This window comes from Cantharellus anzutake (assembly GCF_015039405.1).
Source record: "Cantharellus anzutake strain C23 chromosome Unknown EI90scaffold_71, whole genome shotgun sequence".
NCBI lineage: Eukaryota > Fungi > Basidiomycota > Agaricomycetes > Cantharellales > Hydnaceae > Cantharellus > Cantharellus anzutake.
Window position 1 is genome coordinate 301,913 of NW_024067021.1, and position 11,602 is coordinate 313,514.

Here is an 11,602-nt window from a genome sequence, read left to right on the forward strand (position 1 = left end):
TGCATGGGATAGCATGGGAACTTTCTGAGCAAGCAGCTTGCCCAGAATGTTCCCACGGGTCACAGCCACAGTTCTGGGCAAGCAACTCGCCCAGAACGTTCCCACGCTTACTGGGCACTGCCACCTGGATGTTCCCTCCAGGTCACACTACACAACTCTAGGAGCTGTATAGTTGTGGGCATGTGACCCATTCCTTTATATAGCAACCATGCGGGGAGATGAGACCTTTACCCTTCTTCTCATCTCATGCCCCATATAGGCAAGTGTATATATTATCTTTCCTTTTACTATACATCTCATGCCCCATATAGTGTGAGGACAGGCCAGATGGGGGTTGAGGTCAGGGAGCCTCCGAGTCCGAGGCTGGGCCCTGACAAGGAGAAGGTCGATGTCTACACTGACCACCGTAACCTAGGGTACTTCCACACCATGCAGCGCCTGAACCGGCACCAAGCATGGTGGTCACTCTTCCTCTCTCAGTTCCACTTTACCCTCATCCACCACCCAGGAAAGCTCATGGGGAAACCAGACACACTCTCACACCGCGCTGACCACCTGAGGGGTAAGGATGACAATGAGGGGCTGACACTCCTCCAACCAACTTGGTTTGAAACCCATGCAATGGAGGCGATCTCCGTAGAAGGAGAAGAGATGACTATCCTTGAGAGGATCCATGGAGCAAGAGACCTGGATGAGAGCGTGGTGAAGGTGATGTGAGAACTAGGAGAAGGGACGGTTAGGTCAGATGAATGGGAGAAGCAAGGGGAGCTAGTCCTATACAGGGGGAGAATATACGTCCTCAAGGACCCACAACTCCACCATGACCTGGTGCAGTTACACCATGACACGTGGGCAACAGGGCACCCAGGGCGATGGAAGACCCTGGAACCCATCTCCCGTGACTACTGGTGGCCCCGGATGGCAGAGTATGTAGGATGGTATGTGCGCAGGTGCAACAGCTGTAACCACATCAAGTCCTTCCCCTCCCATAAGGTTGGAAAGCTCATCCCAAACAAGGTCCCCGCATGCCACTGGCAAGTGATCTCTGTCGACATGGTAGGGGAGCTTCCTGAGTCAAAGGGATACAATGCCATTCTCCTCATAGTGGACTGCCTGTCCAAGCACATCCATGTGGTCCCTACAGTGATGACGGTGGACTCAGTGGGAATCGCATGGCTCTTCCTCGAACATGTCTGGAGACACCATGGCCTACCTGAAGAGATCCTCAGCGATGGAGGAAGCACCTTCATCTCCTGCTTCTCAAAGGAACTCGCAGACCTCCTCGGAGTCAAGCTCACCCCCTCAACACCCTACCACCCCCAGATGGATGGACAAACTGAGCGGGTAAACCAGGAGATAGAAGCCTACCTTCGAGTGTTCATCAACCACTGCCAAGATGACTGGGCGGACTGGCTCCTGCTAGCGGAGTTCACCTATGTTAGAATCGGCGGACTCGGACGACTCCGGAATGGAATCGGAGACTTAGCATGGAAGGACCTTGGCCTCAGCGACTCAGGTGGAGCGCTGTGCCATTGCTGGTTGTCCTGGGGGTCCCTAATTTCGGATCTAGCAGAGGGAAAGTCTCTTGGGGGAATTCAAGTCGATTTCGGACTGAGGTTACAAGTTACTAGGTACATTGTATATAAGGAGGGGTCCGGAATCAAAAGGAACAAGGGTAGGGCAAAAGAAGACAAAGGGAGATGGAAAGAGGAACAACACCGAGGGTCAAGTGTTTGACTCAATGGTGTTTCCCAAAGGAGGAATGAAGGGCCAAGACCCAAGAAGGAAGGAAGGAGGATGGGAGTCGGGAATGGCTAGCTGACTGAATAGAAAGGAAGCAGCAGCCCAAATAGGAATGAGGGAGAATAGCGGAATTGAAATGGACAATGCAATAGTTGCAAGGTCCGGAGTAAGTCCGGAAAGTCCGAACTCGGAGGTTAAACTCCGGAATATTGGCAAAGGTAATTAAATGGAATGAGCTAACCAATACAATGGGTATAAGCGGAGGTGGGGTCAAAGTCCGAGGTCGGAACTAAGACCGGAGGTTCCGGAGACGAGACGTGAACGGGATACCGGAGCGGAGGTCCGGAGTCGGGAGCATAGGTTTTGCATACTCATCTGGAAGGTGTCGAGGTTGGGGTCGGACCCGGAATGTTCCGGAGTCGGACCGAAGGTGGTGTCCGAGCCGGAGGTGGGATAACCTCTTGGGAGTCGGCAAGGAGAAGGTGACGGAAGGGAAGTAGGGCTCCGGAAGTCGGAGTTCGGAGTTCCGGGAGCCCGGAGCGGAGGTCGGGATTGTATGGATATGACAACCTACAACAACTGCATCCACTCTGCTACCTGCCGAACCCCCTTCAAGCTCGACACTGGGCAACACCCCAGGATGGGGACAAAGCCTACATGCACGTCTGAGGTGGAAGCTGCAGATGTGTTCTCCTTGAGAATGATGAAAATGCAAGAGGAGGTGAAGGCGGCACTGGAGCACGCTGTAGGAGGGCACAGCAAGTACCACACAAACAAGGCCAGAACCACGTTTTCGAGGCTCCAACGAGCGCCCTCAAGCTTCCGACATAGTCCCAATGCCCACAGAACATTTCCACATTTTTTCCATTTTTTCCATGCTTTTTTCTCAAGACTCATGTTGCCACTTCCCCAAAATCCACGGTTATCTACCATTTTCCCCATATCTCCCCCAAATCTCTACCAATTCACACGATTTTGAGCTCTATGGACAGCGACAAATCAGGAGAAGAGGACGAAATAATGGGACAGGAGTTGAGACGATGGATATGTGGTGGAGAAGCGAGATTGATGGTCAATATTGACTTCATGGGTTCATTTATTAATTTCATTGTCACCTTGTGGTCACCATTGTTCTTTAGCCGAGATGCTAACATTCTTCCTGTTCCCATTGTCACCATCTATCGCCTATTTTTCTTGTTTTTTGTTCTGATTTCCCTTTTTTTTAATATAAATATGCCCAGTTTATCTTGTACTTGGGTTGTTGGACCCCTCTTCTGTGCTACAAAGAATGTGGTGTTGAGAGATCCCTCCATACGTTAAAGTAGCTTCCTCATGACTGTCCAAGAAGGACCAGGAGTGAGTACAGATTTAGTGAGATTTTATTGATTGATTGTCTAGCACCCAGACCACGGCACAGTATTGGCGCTGTTGCCACCATCCATCCTTTCCCTCCTTCTGACCCGACTCAGACACTACCCCCATGTCCCTACACTCTCTCCTGGGCAGCCTTTTTGCCTGGTTACAACGCAGTGGATGAGATGGCCTGCTACTACAACCGCAATCGTGGGGCAGCCCCTACATACCAAGAAGGCGACCAGGTCTGGCTAAGCACCCAGAACTACATGACTGACTGTCTGACCAAGAAGCTAGACCACAAGTGGATCGGCCCCTTCAGGATCACCAAAGTCATCTCCCCCACTGCCCTCAAACTCCGACTCACTGCACAACAGAAGGGAATCCACCTGGTTGTGTCCGTGATGAACATCAGGCCACACCGCCCCGATGAGATCATGGAATGCCCTGCCGACCCCCACCTGGGCACAGACCTCGTAGACAGGGAAGAAGAGTACAAGGTCAAAAAAATTCTGGACTCCAGATGGTGGCCCCGAAAACTCTGGTACTTGGTAAAGTATACAGGCTGGCCAAACTCAGAGAACCAGTGGCTCGTGCACGACCACTTGACCCATGCCCCCAACCTAGTGGAAGATTTCCATCAGATGCACCCTCACACCCCAGGGAGAGAAAGAGAAGACCACCCAGCCACTTCGAGGCGAAGCGGCTTAAGGAGGGGGTGATGTCAGGGCATGCCCTGACATGCCCCGCCTGACCCCTGCTCCGCTTCCCCGCTCCACACCACACCTTCTTCCCTTCCTCTTTCTTCCTTCCTTCTCTCTTCTTTCTTTCTCTCTTTCTCTCTTACATGGACCACCCTCCCTGCTGTTCAATGTATCACCGGCCTGCATGCCCATTTCCCCTCCTGTATCTTACCATCCCTATATCACCATCACTGCTGCTGTGCTCACCTCATGCCTACAATGGACCCCCTCAGGATCTCCCACGGAGACACCCAGAGAGCCATGGCTGTGTGCAAGGGTGATGTGGCACACCCCACATGATCGACCCCACATGTATATAATAACAGCTGGAGTGGGAACCGAAGAAGTAGCCTTCTTCTCACATTCCCACTTCAGACCAAGTGGTCGGGGATGCTCACCCCATGATGGGACCGCCGCTACACATAGCCGACACCTGTCCCACTGAGTCCCTCATGCTGGGACTTTGCCACTTTTGGAGCTGTCCCTGACACAAGACAGAGGTGAAATGACTAAAAATACTAGGTCTATAGCGTGATTTTCGTGTGGAACAATCAGGTAGACAAGTGAATTGAACCCTGAGAGTTACATACACACACAAACAATTAGTAACACATACAAATATCAATACACAAAGCAACCAAAACGCTGCAGTGGTTGAGTTAAAGTACCAATACTAACATATAAGTACATATCAGAAGAAAGAACAGCCTTTTATAGGATTTCTGTTCTCCTCCAGCATGAGGTGGGTGCAGTGGCAGTGATGGCAATATAGAGATGGTAGATACAGGAGGGGGCATGTGGTGTGCACCAGTGATACATTGAACCATGGGAAAGGTGGTCCATGTAGAAGAAAGAAAGAAAGAAGGAAAGAAGAAGAGAAGGAAAGAGCAGTGTGGTGCAGAGTGGGGGGGTGTCATATCCATACCAACTCCACCCAACCTCTGACCTACTCCACCACTGTTCCAGTTCACTTCCAGTTCATCCTCCCCCTCACCTCCACCATTCCCTCCAGTCTACCTCTGGTCCACCTCCACCTCCAACCTCCGGTACCTTTTCCGGTACCCCTTATCCTCATCATAGAAGACTATTAATATTTCTACCTACCCAACATTACTACGGACCTCCTAGGACCCTGCAAAGGCTTTCCCATTACCCGATAGCTGTCGCTAATCCCACCCTTCACTTACTGTGAGGTCTTTGGGTAGCTCAGCACACAAAGCCGTAAGTGATACAATAATGTGTATTTTACGGTGGTGTGTAAGCAGTTACCCGGAGGTTCCCACTTACCCACGTGACTATATGTATCTAATTTACATATGACTCGGGGTTCGGGGCTATTGCCCTGACATAATGGGTGCAGCGCTCCATTCCGAGTCACTGAAGCTGAGTCCCTTCAACACCCTGTCACCCTTGGAGCTCCGCCCCACCTCTGGCCTGTCTCCAACCCACCATCGGACAACCCAGAACATCAAGCTCCATCAGACACACCTGCCTGGGTAGCGATCGGATCTTCCCCAGGTGGGTTCATGACACCCTCTTGCACCCTCAAAATTTATTTTCCAAAACAAAATGTTAAAAAATTCCATTCCATTCTCTCTGCTAAATATATCACTGACCCCATATTTATATCTATTTTTTTCACACATATTTCACTTTTAATTTCACTTGCACCTGTTATATCCATACAATCCTGACCTCCACTCCAGGCTCCTGGAACTCCAAAACTGACTCTGGAGCCCCACTTCCCTTCTCCTTGCCGACTCCCAAGAGGTTATCCCACCTCCGGCTCTGACACCACCTTTGGTCTGACTCCGGACCATTCCGGGTCCAACTTCAACCTTGACACCTTCCAGACAAGTATGCAACTATGCTCCTGACTCCGGACCTCCACTCTGGAATCCCATTCGCATCTCCATCTTGGAACTCTGGTCTTAGCTCTGACCTCGGACTTTGACCCCACCTCCGCTTATACCCATTGTATTGGTTAGCCGATTCCATTTATTTACCTTTGCCAATATTTCGGAGTTTAACTTCTGAGTTTGGACTTTCCGGACTTACTTTGGACCTTGCAACTATTGCATTGTCCCATTCAATTCCGCTATTCTCCCTCATTCCCGACTCCCATCCTCCTTCCATCCTCCTTGGGCCTTGGCCCTTCACTCCTCCTTTGGGAGATGTCAGAATACAGCTGGGAGGGACATGTCTGGACCTTTCCCTGGAAGGGAGGCCAGAGGTAGAGGACAAGTGGAAGGACTGTGGCCTCAGCAACTCAGAGGGGAGTGCATGCCTATGTTCGGTAACGCTTAGTGTTGGGTCCTTAACTTCAGAACGTGGGGGTGCGAACTCTGGGGGAATAGTCGTTGTTGTCGATTTTGCACTGAGGTGCCATCAACTACAGTACATGACTTATATACATAATACAAGACAAATAGGAACAAAGGGAAAACCCAAGGGGGACTTACCCACTTGCTGGGTCAGCGAGCTTGTGAGAGAATCTGTTACGGATACGGAGTCTCCAACGACCATATCCATCGCATAGTCAAAGACTTCTCCTCTCTATCGCTCCCCCTCTTTCTCCCTTTCGTCCTCTATCCCAATACCCTGCCCTCCTTACTCGTTCTACCCCTTTCCCCCCCTCGTGCAAAGCTTTCCCCATTGGGGTTTGGTGCTGGCCGAGGTTGCTTGTGTTTCGTGGGATTTCCCACAACCTTACCATTTGTAGATAGTCACGCATCTTGTACGGAAACTGCCGAAGGCGGTTCCCGCTAACTAACAACTGCTCTACAACTGTCTTGTGTGTCATCTTCTGTAACAACCCTTCCTGTGACTCAACTGAACCCGTGTGACTGTACAACTCACAACATGTCTTATAAGTCTGGTTATGTCGAGTCCTCTAACGGCCCTCACCATGAGAACTCGAGGTCGCGAGTCGAAGACTCTCGACATATGTATCATCCTATGGAATCTGTACCCTACGGGACCTCATCACTCTGCTCTCCCCCCAGTGCTCGACATATGACATCACATCACGATCATGGAGATCGTGAATACTCTGAGGCCCACTTTCCCGTGATGCCGGCACGTTCGCTATGTGAATGCCAAGTAGCCGCCCATCCACCATCTGTTCCCTCCTTCGTCAGTCATCATGTTCCCCCGCCAACGGTACATTCCCTTTGGGAATGCCAAGTCACCAAAGGCCCTGTTAGTCAATCCTCATTGCACGCTAATGATATCAACCCGCTACCGGTACGTTCGCACTGCAAATGCCAAGTACCCAATGGCAGTTATACGAAGTTCTCGCCCACCTCACAAGTCATGACCTCGCACATGGTACGCTCCATTGAGGAGCGCCAAGTACCCGTGGCTGACCCATCCGTCCTGACATCTCCGACTACCTACCATCAATCCCTTAATAGCTCACTACATCACCAATCATGATCGATGGGAATTCACTCGTCCACTCCCATGCAAGACTGGGATCACTCATCGATTACATATCCCATTATGGTACAGACTAGATACGACCTTCGTCATCCCACTATAAGAACGGATCGAGGAATGGGGATTTTCCCCCATCCCCATAACAGAATCGCCTTATTGAGCGTTGTGGAGTGGGTAGGTGAAGGGTGGAATTAGTGACAGCTACTAGAAGTGGGAAAACCTTTGCAGAGTGAGTGGCGGTCCTAGGAGGTCCATAGTAATATTGGGTAGATAGAAATATTAATAAACATGTAGGATGAGGATAAGAGGTACTGGAGAAGGTACCGGAGATTGGAGGCGGAGGTGAACCAGAGGTGAACTGGAGGGCATAGCAGAGGTGTGGGGGGAGGATGAACCAGAGGTGGACCAGAACGGTGGTGGAGTGGAGCAGAGGTGAGATGGAGTTGGTATGGATGTGACAGCTATGCTCGATCCTTAACTCTGCAGTGGGTTTTCTGCAAGGTCCGGGCTCAACAAATCCACTACCCACTCGTTGCAGGCTAGATTGCTGCCCTTATTCCTAGTGTTTGAATTCCACTCACTCTCACCAACTCTAGTGCATCCTAGCACCTTAGAGAATTTGGGGGAGGGGAGAACTTCTTTTCAAAATCCGGTATGTACAGGATTATAAGAAATAATTGATGGGGAATATTGGTGCCATATGGCACCTGCATACCTTATTAGGCACAATAATAAAAAGGGTAACAGTAACAATAAAAGAAAATCTGAAATGATGGCAAAATAAGAAAATATATAGAAAATAAGCGATTTCTCAACGGATTGGCGGAACTAAGAGCCGAAATTGAAAAGGAAGCCGGGGATAACTCCCACGTAGCCGATAAACATTTTTACCAATTTATCAGATGCTGTGGGAACGAGTGAGGCCGGAATTCTGGGTTACCGCTTGAGATTCCCATGCCCACACATACTCGTGACCTGCCATGCCTAACTTGCCCAGCATAGAACTCCGTCAATTCTCCACCGATTAGGATGTTCTTGATATCGTCGGAATTGTACGAATTAGGACTATTTCTAGATGTCAAATTTGTATCGGGTTGTTGCATGAATGGAAGGGGTTTTCTAATCATGGAAGCAGGTATCCGAGCCGAGTCTGTGTGTGGGCGATTTTCCTGCCTACAGCAGCATGGGGTGCAGTGGAGGGGTCAGGTGGTGTGTGCCCTGACAATTATCCACTGGACATCAGTCAACCACTTCCTTGGATAACTTGGGCTGGGATGGATGGAAGGGCGTTGTCAGGATACAGCTTGCTATTCTCACGGCTCCAGGTGGGTCAGTCACTTGCAGCCAAAGGAAGCCATGCAACTTCATCGAAGTGCTCCACAATCTCTGTCCTCACCTTGTTGACCAGGGTGGCAGGAACTGTGAGGCTTTCTTTGAACATTCCCCATACCTCCCAGTATGCCATCCGTGGCCACCCACTGGTTGACCAGGGAGCAACAGCACCTTTTTGGAGAAAAACAACCCAATGTTCTGCAGTACTGGATTCTCACACTCTGCAGTCCATAAACACCTTTGCCAGATTGAGGGACTTGAATAGCCCCAGAGTGGCCCCTTCTGATTCCACCTTGGAGAGTCAGAGATGTGTGCCTTGACTGTGCTTGACTGTTGGTGACATGGCAAACACATCCCTTGCAAAGGAGCTCCACATAGACTTGAGCACATTGATATACCGTCTCATGTCCTCAGTCATTCATTCTCCAGGGGGGAGATCATTGCCATCATCATGTCCAATGGAGAGCGGTGCTTCTGTCACCTCACCCAGATCAAAAGAATCACCCAGGCCTTCCTCCATCACTGGGGCCTGGATGAGCTGTGTAGGCCTTGTACTCCTTGGGACATGGTGTCAGGGCAATAGCCCCAAACCCCAAGCCATGTGTAATTACGAGGTACATATAGTCATGTGGGTAAGCGGTAACTTCTGTTAACTGCTTACACACACCGTAAAATACACACCTTCGTATCACTTATGGCTCTGTGTGCTGAGCTACCCCACTGAGACCTCACACATGGTCTGGGTGCTTTTCTGCTGTGAGCTGGATCTGCGATGTCTTCAGATGGAGCATTTGAAGGTCATGCCCAAGCAAGGTAGGCCAGGCCTCCTGGGGAATCCAGTGCCATGGTGAATGCATGAACTGAGGGCAAGCCATGTCAGGCTGGAGGACCAGTGCCCAAGTCATGAACATGCCAAATGGCATGTGGGAGAACTGTGGAGATTCATGACCATTACCCTCCTCCCCTCCTTCTGGCTCCCAGTGATGGTCAGCTGCCCTCTCACAGAACAACTCTGGGATTCATGCAGGCGCATCAGTGAAGTGGTCAGCTTCAGCATCTTCTGTATGTGGGAGGGCATAGTCTGCCAAGGCCCTGAAAGCAGGAAACAAACTTGGCTGACTGTTAAGTACATTCATCATCCAACATGCTGTTGCTCTCAGTGCTAGGGATTGTTCTCTTCCCCATCACTGATTTGTTGCCATGAACATAGAGCATTGAGTGCAACCAGACAGAGTTGTTGAATTCCCTGCCACATGCAAGCGATCATCATCGGTCTTCTTTGACCCCCACAGTGATGCATACAAGAGATATGGGGCAGTGCACTTACCAGATCACATTGGGGGGAATCACCAGTGTCATGTGGAGCAATGTGGCTAGAGAGAGCGTCTGTTGTGTGCATGCCAAATGGGAACTTGGGCCTCAAAGCAGGCTGTAACCACTGTGCATTGCTTGTCCATAGATGGAGTACATGCCCTTGTACCTGTCATATCCCGGATCTTCCACCTCCCCCTGCTCTATCCATACATGACTCCTATGACCTCCCCCAGCCCTCCCAATCTCTCTCTGCTGCCTCTGGTTGATGCCAACGACCCTAGGACTACCTCCTCCGACTCTCTCTGACACTGCTACCCACCTATGTCCACATCACCTCTGGACCTCCACCACCATACCTCCACCTCCTTGGACCCCTTGTTCAAAGGAGATGGGCTTGCTTGTTGTTGATGAATCCCAACTTGTCATTCCACCCTCCTTCCTACCTCTGGTCTCCACACCTCCAGTACCTCCTCATCTCACCTCCTGTCAGGGCACATACCCTGACTTAGCCCGGACCCGGACCTGCGTCCGGACCCGCTCCACTTCCCGCGCACTTCCTGCGCCGCACGCTCCGCGCGCCGCATGATCCGACCCCGGATCCCACCTCATGTGACTTCCGGGTATCCCTGGAAGTTTTCGCCATATTGGGGCCACTGTGGGAAAGTGAGAAGTTAACCTTCTTCTCACTTTCTTACCCACAGTAGGCAAGTGTAGCCTACTCTTCATTTATCTATACACTTTCTTACCCACAGTAGTTATGCCCTGAGATGGGCTGTGTTTACAGGCTAGACTGTGGACTGTAGAGAGGGGTCATGGGGACCCGGGGTCCGTCCCCTGACACCTCCGGTCTTGATAATCCTTATTGTTTTATCATTTGATATTTTCTACAACCCCAATCTTCCAGACTACAACTTCCGGGCTCCGGACCTTTCCGGATGCCTCTTCTCTGTAGTTCCCTGCTTGTTCATAGACGCTTCCAGACCTTGCCATTCAGTTGGCTTTTATTTCTCTCACTCCACAAAACCTCAGACGTAATTTGGGCTTTTCACCTATTCCTATTTGTCTTGTGGACTTCTTTCTATTTACTTCCCCTTCCCCTTGGTAACCTTTGTTTACCTTCGGATCCAATTGTTTCCACTATATGTATGTGCGTACCCCTCTAGTAAATAGTTCCCCAGTTATAATATAAACAGTCTTCAGCCCTCCAAAACCTCTTCCAGGATGTCTATGGCATCCCACTTGTCTGCTGCTCCTAAGAACTGAGTAACAGGCGCTTGTCAGGGCACAGCCCTCAACCCCACACACCCTCAGACACCCTTTCCCCCTCCTAACCACCCTTCCCCCATTTTCCCCCATTTTTCCCCCACTGTTCCACAATGGTACCGGTACGCAAACCCATGGGAACACTCTGGGCAAGTGTCAGGGCAATAGCCCCGAACCCCAAGCCACATGTAATTAGATACATATAGTCACGTGGGTAAGCGGGAACCTCCGGGTAACTGCTTACACACCACCATACAATACACATACTTGTATCACTTACGGCCCTGTGTGCTGAGCTACCCAAAGACCTCACAGCAAGCAACTCGCCCAGAAACCAGCACAGCCACAACCGTGGGAATGTTCTGTGCAAGCAGCTCGCCCAGAATCTTCCCACGGTACCTAATATGGAAACT